Here is an 11,220-nt window from a genome sequence, read left to right as displayed (position 1 = left end):
TTTTTGCTCTTGCCTCAGTGTTTATTGGGTGTTCAATTTTCAACACCCGGGACCCAAATACTGATTTTTTTTTCAACACCAGTGTCATCTCTAGTCTCAAAATCACAACACTCGTAGCCTTTATTGTAACAAAGAATGTGTGTCTCTCTGTGAGCCTCCTGAGTTCTTTTATCACAGGGACCTTAGTTCCTCCTCTTGGTGGGAAGTCAGGACTATGACTAAGGTTTCTCTTCTTCCAGCTGTTAGTTTCTTCAGTAATGTCCCTCCCTGCTTCATGAGACACATCTCAGTGTTCAGTGGTGGTGATGCTAATTTCTTCTTCAGTAGGAGCCTGTTGCTTCCTTTCTAGTTTTCTTTCTCTTGTTGCTAATCTCCACCTTAACAAGAGAGAAGAGAAGGAAACCTGGGAGGGCGAGGGTTGGGGCTGCGTAAAATGCTTTAATCTATTCCTAGTCTGCTAATTCCACATCTAGCATTTTCTTAAAGAAGAAAGAACTTTACCGTATTCTCAGGATTTTTGATTAAGCTAAGGGATTCCAGAGAAATGGGCATTTTTTAATGTGAGAGGAATACTGGAAAATCCTTTGAAGAAATGGTGAATAAAATCCTGCTGAGGTGATTAAGTTTCCAAAGAAAAGGGCAAAGTGTACTGCATGTAATATTTGATAAATGATTTACTACGCATAATTAAGGTCACCATACTGCTTCAAAATCTCAACTCAAAAAACCATGACATTGATTTGGCTTTCTCATATGAGCCTACTCTAAGCATAGCATAGTTACTAATCAATCTCTGAGAAAACCAAGGTCAGATGATGTGACCTCACTGCCCTTCAGAACCCATCTCATGGCCTTTATTTTAGATGGAGCATAAAAAAATTAATTCAAAACATCTCATAGAAAGTTAAATAATGTGAGCAACCCTCATGAACAGAAAGTATGTGCAGCATGTGAGCCTTGTAAATGCTAAAGTAATCTCTTCCTTTGGGGGAAAATATAAGTTTTGAAATAGGTTTAGGCTTCTTACTTAACATCTTTCAAAGAATTACAGAGTAAAACCAATGTTTTATTAAAATTTAAAAACTGAAAAAATATTATAAGATGTTGTAGGTGTGTTTATTAATCATTTGTGAATCTATCTGACCATACCATTTTTTATGTTAACCTAGAGCAGTTGCTAAATGCGTAATAGCAACTGCAAGGAAATTCACTGGATAAATTTTAATTTTTTTAAAAAAACACTGTATAAGTATCCCTGACCTTTACTGAACACAAAATAGGAGACATAAATTTACATTTTAGGGTAGCTATAATGGGAAACTGGCTGACGGTAAGATTGTTGAAGAAAAATTATTATTGTTTTACTATATTGTGATCTCATTATTGAGTTAGGAAATCACAAACAGAAGTGTTCATATTCACAATTATTTTAGTGAGATTCACTTCTTTCAGCAACTCATAACCAAATGATTAGTGGCAACAGAAAATGAAGACCTCCTTGTATATTTATGTTTTGAAACACTATAGTCAGACAAGTAATTCAAATTTATCAAGATAAAATTTTGGAGAAAAGTAAGGCATACAGCCAAACATTAGACATTACTTCATTAATAAATGTATTGAGCTTATTAAAACGATAAAATCACAAATCTATTAAAGTTTTCTGTTAAAAGAACAAAATGATATTTGTCCAACATATCTTCAATTATGCTTCTGTGTGAGAAGTTGAGAAGTCTTTTTTCAATAGGTGGGAAAATGAAACACTAACAACTAAAAAATGTTCAATATTTATATTTAATAGTCAATATTTTTGTATGGAAATAGACATATTAAATTTTATAATAATAATAATATACGTTTCCATGATAATTTAATTTTATTCTCTGTAATTATGTCATGCTTTTGCTGACTGTAGAATCCTAAAACTTCTTGAGGATAAAAGTGCCCATATGAATGGTTTTGTCAAGATTCTAGTAGAGGACACATGCCTTACTGGATATCATACAACGCTAGTCATTTATTTTTTTCACAAGTTTACTTCAGGTTTAAATGTAACTCCATCTCAAGTTTATTCTAAGTATGGTTGGGTATTTTTTTTTTTCTTCAAAGCATTCCTCTTACTTTGATTTCAAGTCAATGAACATCTCATTAGCAAAGTATGTTTCTTTTAATTAGTTTCTAGTATAAACTTTAATTTTTTTAAATTACAAAAGTGTTTCCTTTCCATATGCTTCATGTAGAAAACAAAGTTGGGGAAATGGATGAATAGAGATATTAATTTCCTAGTAAACATGCAGTACATTGGAAAAAACATAATAAGTCCTGTTTTACAAACATTTAAACTGTGGCAATTTCATGTTTTTTAAGGAACTAAAATTACATTTCCAAAAGTAAAAAATAAAATATTGTTGGTAACATTATTACAGGCAATTTAACCATGGAGAGGAACTGACTGACTTTTTAAAGATGATAAAAGAGGGGTTAGTTTAACATAATTTTCTTAAAAGTGAAGAATGATCCAGGATGTCTGCTTCTACCCTTCCATGCAAAGTTATACTTGAGTATTGTGCCATCAGGCCAGAAAAATAAATAAAAGGTAGAAAAACTAGAAAGGAAGAAAACTCTAATTATTCACAGATACATGATTGGCTATGAAGAATTTTTTTTAATTTTGTAAATTACAACTAAGAATACATTGATTTTCTACATACAAATCAATTACAAAAATTAGTTGTAGTTCTAGCAACAAGCAGCTGGCAGTTAAAAATATATATACCAATATTTACATTAGCAACAAAATCATTAGGAGAAGAAAGCACAGAAGTGATATAAATATCCTTGGAGGAAATTGCAAAACTTTACCAAAAGACATTGAAAGAAGGCTAACTAAATGAAGAGATATTATTAAATGTCCATAGATAGGAAATATTGACTATTTAAAATGCCTTCCAAAATAATGCTAAAATTCAATACTATTTCAGTCTAAATATCAATACTATTTAGCAGAGAATTTAGTAAGATGATTTTAAAACTTATGTTGAATATAAACCTGCCAAGAAAAGTAAGAATAACTTTGAAAATGAAATAGGTGGGATCTTTAAAACCTTCTTTTAAAGCAGGTTCCATACTTTTTATAATGTTATGATGGCTACAGCAGCGTAACAACAGTGAAGGTGGGAAATAATAAACCAATGGAACAAAATAGAAAGTTCAGAAACACACAAAAGAAGCTATGATAAATGATGGAAATATTCCTGCAACTAGTAGGGAACAGGATAGGTTATTTAATAGGTAGAATCTGGGACAATAGGTGGTCCACTTCACAATAATTCTGTCTTCAAACTACTTATAAGTTTAATAAAGAAAAATGTTTCAAAGCACAAAACTTCAGACGTCTAAGGAAAAAAATAGACATGCATTCATGACCTCAGAATGGAAAAGAATTCCCTTAAAAAAATGTAAAAACACCAATCACAATTGAAAAATTTTATAAATTTTGCTGTATTTACAAAAATAAAAATGACTTCTGTTCATCAAGACACCAGAAACAAATCTATTTGCAATTCATATAATTGACAAATCATAGTATCCAGAGTAAGTTAAAAAGAGGTCATGCTGAGCAATCAAGGACAAAGGAAAAAAAAAGAAAGAAATAGGCAAGTAGGCAGAGACCTTGACTTCTTAAAGATGATGAAAGCTGCAAAGTTGATAAATGTATAAAAATGTGCATAAAAGTGATAAATTTATAAACAATGTAAAAAAGATCCTTAATCTCAGTAGTTAATTAGAGTAATGCAAAATAAAACCATAATAAATATCCCTAAAAACCTATCCATTAATATTTTAAGATTTGAAATGTCAAGTAATGATAAGATGGAGCAAAGAATCACTTATGGCTATGTGAATTGTCACATTCATTTTAGAAATGAATTTTGCCAAAATCTAGTAAAGTTGAAGATGTGTATGTCCTATGCCCTAGCAATACCACTCCTAAGTATAAATCCTAGCATAGTAACTCTGAAAACATGGGGAGATTTAAAAATTTTCACATAAAGCTCATTTCAAATTTTTTTAAAAAATTAAACATGCTTGTACTCCATCACTCCAATCCTGGGAATTTATCCCACAGAAACACAAATATATGTATGTTCAAACAAAAACATGACCAGAGCAACTTCATATGTAGAGTATGGAAAATTTCAGAACTTCACAATTTGTAAGTTTTGTCACTATTTTGAATAGTGTGATAAAAATCTCACACCCTTCCTTTCCTTTCTGCTTGGGATGCAAAATCAACTCTGTGCATCATATCCATGCTCTAGCCCCTACCCACCTGTTATTTGCCTTCAATGATCTAAGTTTCAGATTACTGTCCTAGGTTCAGTACTACCTGAAAATTTTAACTTTAGTATATAGTAGAAGAAAAGATAGATTACTACATTTTATGTTTTAATTTGAAAAATTTTCTAATAAACCAATGTAGAGTTTGTATCATATTTAAAAATATACATTATTAGAAGCTTAACCCAGAAAAAGTATCAAATTGTTCAAAAGGATTATAATAACTATTCTTTGGACCATGAAACTAAGTTACATTTTATATCTTTCTTCATACATAGTATTTCACTACTTATAATAAATAATTCAACAGTCTCAAAATGATCAGGAATATATATTAATGATAATCTTTCCAATTCAAGTATAAAAAAGTTAAAGTAGTTCTTGTATTTTGTAGCACATTTCAGAATTAATTTTTAAGTGACCATTTTGTGTTTCCTACCTAATGTCTCCTTGTCATGATAATATAATATTTCACTTTCTGATTGCAATCTATTTATTGCATTACCAAATAATAAGGTAGCAGAACAGAATGGAGAACTGCATGGGGTTGGCCTGAGTCCTACACAGGCTATCTACAATGCTATGGTTTGGAGCAATGACTTTGTCTCTTACCCTTGGTTTATGTCTCTTACTCACATGGTCACTATGAAGATGCAATAACACCTGTAAAATGCTAAAATGCTTAGGGTATATAACAACTATTATCTTTATAATTAGTATCATTATTAGTATTTCTCAAAGACCAGTTGAATATCAGATGAATTTCACTAAGCCCTCTAAAGACATTTATATAATTAAGAATTCCCCAGGTAGAATTAAAGTAGCATTTCTGTGATTTGTATGGATACCTTTATTTGAGTTCACACCACTTCATTTGAAGGTATTAAATTGTTACCCTTGATACAGCTACAAATAACAATATTTGAAATTTAGTAAATGACTGTGGTTTTTTCCACACTAGATCCCATAAGATCAAGCTCTAGTCCTGACTGATAAAATATGTGTGTAACCTTTTTCAATTTATTTGGCATTTTTAGATCAATTTTTTCATACTATAGAATTAAAAATTATACTAGGTCATTTCTGAGGCAACTTCAAAGAAATAAGCCCAAATAAATTAAAAATAGTCTTTTTAACATTCTGACCTCAAACATTTCCATCTCAATCATTGATTAACAAAGAACCGATATAAATTCATACTGTAAAAAAATACATTTTATGTACAGAAAATCATGCATTAGATCATTTTTGTGTGCGTATTAGTTTTTTCCTCCTCATGGTTGCCCCAAAAATGTCTGAAATTCTGAAATTTCTCTGTTAAAACACCAACAACAACAATATCCAGCCAAAATAATAATAACAGATGAGCATTCAAATTATTTTAGAATGATGCAAATTGGTTTGTCTCGCTCTATTAACACAATCATTTTGAGCCAAACTTATTTTACTCCATTTTGTCAATGTGAAAATGCAAAATATAGCCTTATATGAAACATTTAAATCTCTCCCCTCCTTGATTGGGGATTACATCAGAGAATGGAATAATCATTTACTCAGTTGATGAGGCACAGAGATTATTATTATCTTTTTTTCTCCATTGACATCCAATTTATCAGAGAGTCCTTTAAACTATAGCTTTGGAATATTTTAAACCCAACCCATACCCTCTACTATCAACCTATCCTGGTCCCCTAAGTGATCTCCCTGAAGTCCACTCTGTAAAAGTTCCAGAGTCACCTTCCTTATTTCTCCTCTCCCTAACATCATACAATAAATGTTCACTGCCACCAAGCATCCTGTAATGGCTTGAGACTCAGTCTATCTCAGCACTCACCTACTCCCTGATATTCTCTAGCTTATTTTTTTTTTCCCTGTGATAGATGCAAGACCTTCCTTAGGGAATTTGAACTAGTCATGGAACTGACTCCCAGCAGTTGGTTTTCTGATGTTTTTCTGGCCTGTTAAGATCCTTTCTTCCAAGTGAGGTGGGCAAAGACTTCAAGTGTGCTTCAGTGTAAAATTGTTCCTATACTCACTCACGTATATCTTTACCTGTTTGTTTGCTAGTTCTAGATAATGCAACATGAAAATATCGGTAAACTGAAACTGTCGAAGTTCTCATTAGGCTTTCAACTCAGACCACCCTTCATGATATTACCATGCTCAACTAAAATCTTAATTTGAATGTGAGGGTGTGTACGTATGTTTGTAGTCTGCATAACTCCATAATAAGCATCTTTTTTTTTTTTTTTTTTGCAGGGGTGGCTACCAGGGATTGAACTCAGGGACACTTAACCACTGAGACACATCCCTAGCCCTATTTTATATTTTATTAAGAGACAGGGTCTCACTGAATTGCTTAGTGTCTCGCTGTTGCTGAGGCTGGCTTTGAGATCCTCCTACCTCAGCCTCCAGAGCTCCTGGGATTACAGGCATGCACCACCTTACTTGGCAAAAATAAGCATCTTTATATCAGCAACAGTATCTCTTAAATGACTGTCATTCCTTTTCCCACACCATGTATCAAAATAGAAAATCAATACATATTGATTTAAATTTGATTTATTGGTCCCCTTCCCCCCAAAATGATGCCTAGTATTGCCATAAATATTAGGCTTAAAAATAAACCTAATTGGACCAGTGAGTGAATGCCCCACATCAAGAAACAGAAGGTGAAAAAAATATATTTGAATTATATTCCAAGCCTCCTTAGACTACAAAGTAAAGTACATATTATCTTATTTTTTTTGCTCTAAGAATTGAAAAAGAGATCCCCAGTACAATGACATTTTTTCACAAAGTATAATGTCTTTTGTTAAAATAGATTATATTATGCCATGCTTAGTTTCTTCTTTCTACATCTCAGTAATTTTATATTCCTTTTTTTTTGCCTTATTTCTTAAATAATGCCAGGAATATGTACATTTTACATGAGAAAAATAATCATTGTCTTCAAAGTATGCTTTTTATATTTGCAACTCAAAACAATTTTCTTTTCAGTCCAATATCTTTATTTAGGACACAATAATTAGAATTGATTACAGTTAATATTTGTTGAGCCTGCAAACTATGACAGTAATATGATTTTCAATAGATTTAGCATAATAATAAGCATTGTTTATCAATTAGCTACATGTACAATATATATACAATATGTGCACTATAATCTATTGATTAAAATAATGTATGTATATGCAAAAGTAATTCAGAAGTAGATTTAGTATCCTGTTATACTGATTGTTTTTAACATTTGAATATATTAAGATCAAACCTTATGAACTATCTCTTATTATTGTATTATTTTATGTTTTAAAAAACAAAAAATCTAAAATGATGAATTCATATTCATCAATGCAATATTTTATTCACATTAATAAAAATTTGATCAGACTTTCTTTTTCATTTTTCACACAAATATTGAGCATATATTTGGGTCCAGCTGGTATCTGTATGGCTAAGAATTGAAATAGGAGACTTTACTGTCTAAGGAACAGCAGCTGTTACAATTTGTATAAAATCTAGCAGTTGTAATTGGAAGATACTCAAAATAAGGGCTGACCTCTGCATAGCGTCTTTCTCAGCTCTTCATTCCACAAACATCATTCGTGCCCTTTGCTTCAACTTATTGGAAGACTTAGTATCTCAAATATTTTGGAAATAAATCTAAAATTAATAATGATAATGCAATATTAAAATTCTCTATTAAAAATAACTAAACGCAAGATCTACAATTTCAACAGATCTGTGAGGTGGGTAGTATTTTATTCATTGGACAAATTTTTTAAAGCATCTAATGCTTTAAAGAATCACAACTAGTTGTGAAAGAAAACGTAGCTAGCCTCTGTCCATGTGGAATTTATGATCTACTGAAATAAATGAGGAAATGACCAGGACAGTTGTTTGTGCTGCATGGAAGGAGGTGCCACTAGAGATCCATGGCAGCACAGAGAGGAACTTGTGAAGCAGGAGTAGGAGGAGCAGAGATTACTTTTTAAGGAAGTGATAGTTCCAAGAAGTTGAAATAAAGTGCACGTGTGATATCTCTGTGGAATGAAGAGCTGACAAAGATGTTATGCAGAGGTCAGCTCTTCTTTTGAGCATCTTCAAATTACACTTTCTGTAGATTTTATAGAAATTGTTATAGCTGTTGTTCCTTAAACAGTTACTTTTCTTATTTCAATTCTTAGCCATACAGGTATCAACTGAACCCAAAACTCTGCTCACATTTCCCATAGTATTGTCCAACTGTACAGTAATTCCCAACATATGGGATATGGCCCACAAGAACTATAAGTCAATGTGAATATTAAGTTTTACTCTGGTAATAACAAATAAAACCAAAACACAAAGCATTCGTTTTTTTCTTCAGGTTGCTAAAGACTTTTGTGTTGCTGTTTCTTTCTTTCTAGTGTACTCACTTCTAATCAAAACATGATGGTTTTATGTTCAATTCTGTGAAACTTGTGGGGATACTGACCAGTGCAATAAACTAATCTGTGCTCTTGGGATAGCAGATCATGACAGCTTCCATTGCTACTACTTCCAGTTAGTATCTTAAGATTTGAATAAGGGTATTCAAGTGAAAACTACTTAACTAAGAGCAATGGCCCAATAAATGTGACATTAATATATGTTTGAAGAGCCCTGAAACTCAGGCTGCTGAGACAGAAGGATTTTAATTTTGAGGCCAGCCTCAGCAACTTAGCAAGACCCTCAGTAACAAGTGAGACTCTGCTACTAAATAAAAAACAAAAGGGACTGGGGATATAGCTCAGTGGTAAAGTGCTCTTGGGTTCAATTTCTAGGAAAACAACAACAAAATATGAAGATATTAGTAAGCATCTAAGTCTAAAACTGAAACTCTATTAGGTAAAAAATGTCCTCTCTGCCCTGCCACAGCTAGTAAACCTTTGCAGGGCTTTATGGCTGAACTTACATGGGTAGATCTGTTAGTACTTAGAACAGTGCTTTACATAATAATACTTGAAGGATAGATTAATAGGATCAATTAAAAACATCTAAGAACATAATTCAGTCTAGATAAATTACTTTATGATTCACTTGTTCAATAAATATATTTTGATTGCTCACTGATAATGCTAAACACCCACTCTGACCCAAATGTTCCAAAAATTAATTTACTTAATCCTGATAGCAAATGGATAAGAAAATAGGTATTTCTTAGAAGGCTGTAATAAATAAACAAAATTTCATCTAGTAGTTTCTAAAAATTTTACCCATTAAAAGTACATGAATATACTTATGTTCATAATTTGACATACCTGACTTTGGTATAAAATAAAAATTAACTTACCTGACATAATTACATATTTCATATCATATAGCCCTCATATTCTCTAAGCTTTCACTAACACAAGATTCACATTCTTTCTGAAATATGCCTTGAAATGTTTTAAAAAATTGAATTTAAATTACCAACTTTTTAAAATAAGTCACTTTTTAAAATTGATTTTATTTTTTAAATACATGGCAGAAGAATGCATTACAATACTTATTATACATGCAGAGCACAATTTTTCATATCTCTGTTTGCATATAAAGTATGTTCACACCAATTCATGTCTTCATACATGTGCTGGATAATTATGTCCATCACATTCTTCCATCATTGCTAACCCCTGCCCCTTTCCTTTCTTTCCCTTCCCACCCCTCTGCCCTATCTAGAGTTCCTCTGTTCCTCCCATGCTCCTCCTCCCTACCACACTATGAGTCAGACTCCTTATATTAGAGAAAACATCCAGCATTTGTTTTTTGAGGGTTGGCTAACTTCACTTAGAATTATCATCTCCAACTCCATTTATTTACCTGTAAATGCCATGATTTTATTATCTTTTATTGGTGAGTAATATTCCATTGTGTATATATACCACATTTTTAAATACATTCATCTACTGAAGGGCATCTAGGTTGGCTCCACAGTTTAGCTATTGTGAATTGTGCTGCTATAAACATTGACGTGTTTGTGTCCCTGTAGTATGCTGTAAAACAAGTCACTTTTGACAATTTTCACACTCTCTGGCCTCTTAAGTTGATGAATTAAAATAACAGATTTCCAAACATTGGGATAAAGAAAAGTTAGCATTCAAATGACCACCTAGCTCTAATACATAAAATCTTCCATGGGGATAATTAGTTGTATTTATGGTGGTCAAGATTTTATTCATTGAGAAAAAAGAACTTCATTAGAAATAAAAACAAGCATAAGAAAGGAGGAAGGAAGGAAGGAAGGAAGGAAGGAAGGAAGGAAGGAAGGAAGGATAGGGAGCATCATTTTAAGAAAAAATAGAATCTACAGATTTTAATAAGTTGTGGCTTTTGGTTAATGACCTTTTAATTTCTCAAAACAAGTAATTTTCTCAGTAGTAAAGCCAAAGCCACAGATTACAATAGGTCTCAAGAGCAGTGTCAAAAGCTAAGTCATAATTCATGGTGTTTCCATCAACACTAAGGCAAGCATAAAGTTACCATCAAAGACACTTCCAAAATAATGATGTAGATAAGTAAACAAATAAGCAATTAAACCCAGAGAGTCTGCCTCTATTCTGCTTTCCGTATGTGTAAAGAAACCATTATGGCTTCATTTTTGTGTTATTAAATATTTAACAAAATAAAGAGAAAATATAAATTAGAAGAACAGTAATTCCAGAAAACTGATTTTAAACACTAGGTATCTTCTAACTATTGATCCTTAAAAACAAACAAACAGAAAAAACACAACCTTGAATTACTCAAGTCTATGGTCACCAATTTTTTTCAAAAGCAGGGGCTCACTTCATGTCTGTGTCACATTCTGGAGATTCTCACAATATTTCAAATGTTTTCACTATTATTATATCTGTTTTGATGATATAATATTAT

At 31.9% G+C, this 11,220-nt stretch overlaps 1 protein-coding gene across 10 annotated transcripts in view; it reads right to left on the bottom strand.

Annotated features, from left to right (window-relative positions):
- Cntn1 (contactin 1) overlaps positions 1-11,220 on the bottom strand; it is a 333,868-nt gene that overhangs the window by 173,156 nt on the left and 149,492 nt on the right. The window lies entirely within an intron of this gene.

The sequence above is a fragment of the Marmota marmota genome, unplaced genomic scaffold (assembly GCF_001458135.2).
Source record: "Marmota marmota marmota unplaced genomic scaffold, marMar, whole genome shotgun sequence".
Taxonomy (NCBI): Eukaryota; Metazoa; Chordata; class Mammalia; order Rodentia; family Sciuridae; genus Marmota; species Marmota marmota.
The sequence above is the reverse complement of the archived record's forward strand: the minus strand, read 5'-3'. Positions and strand labels throughout refer to the sequence as shown.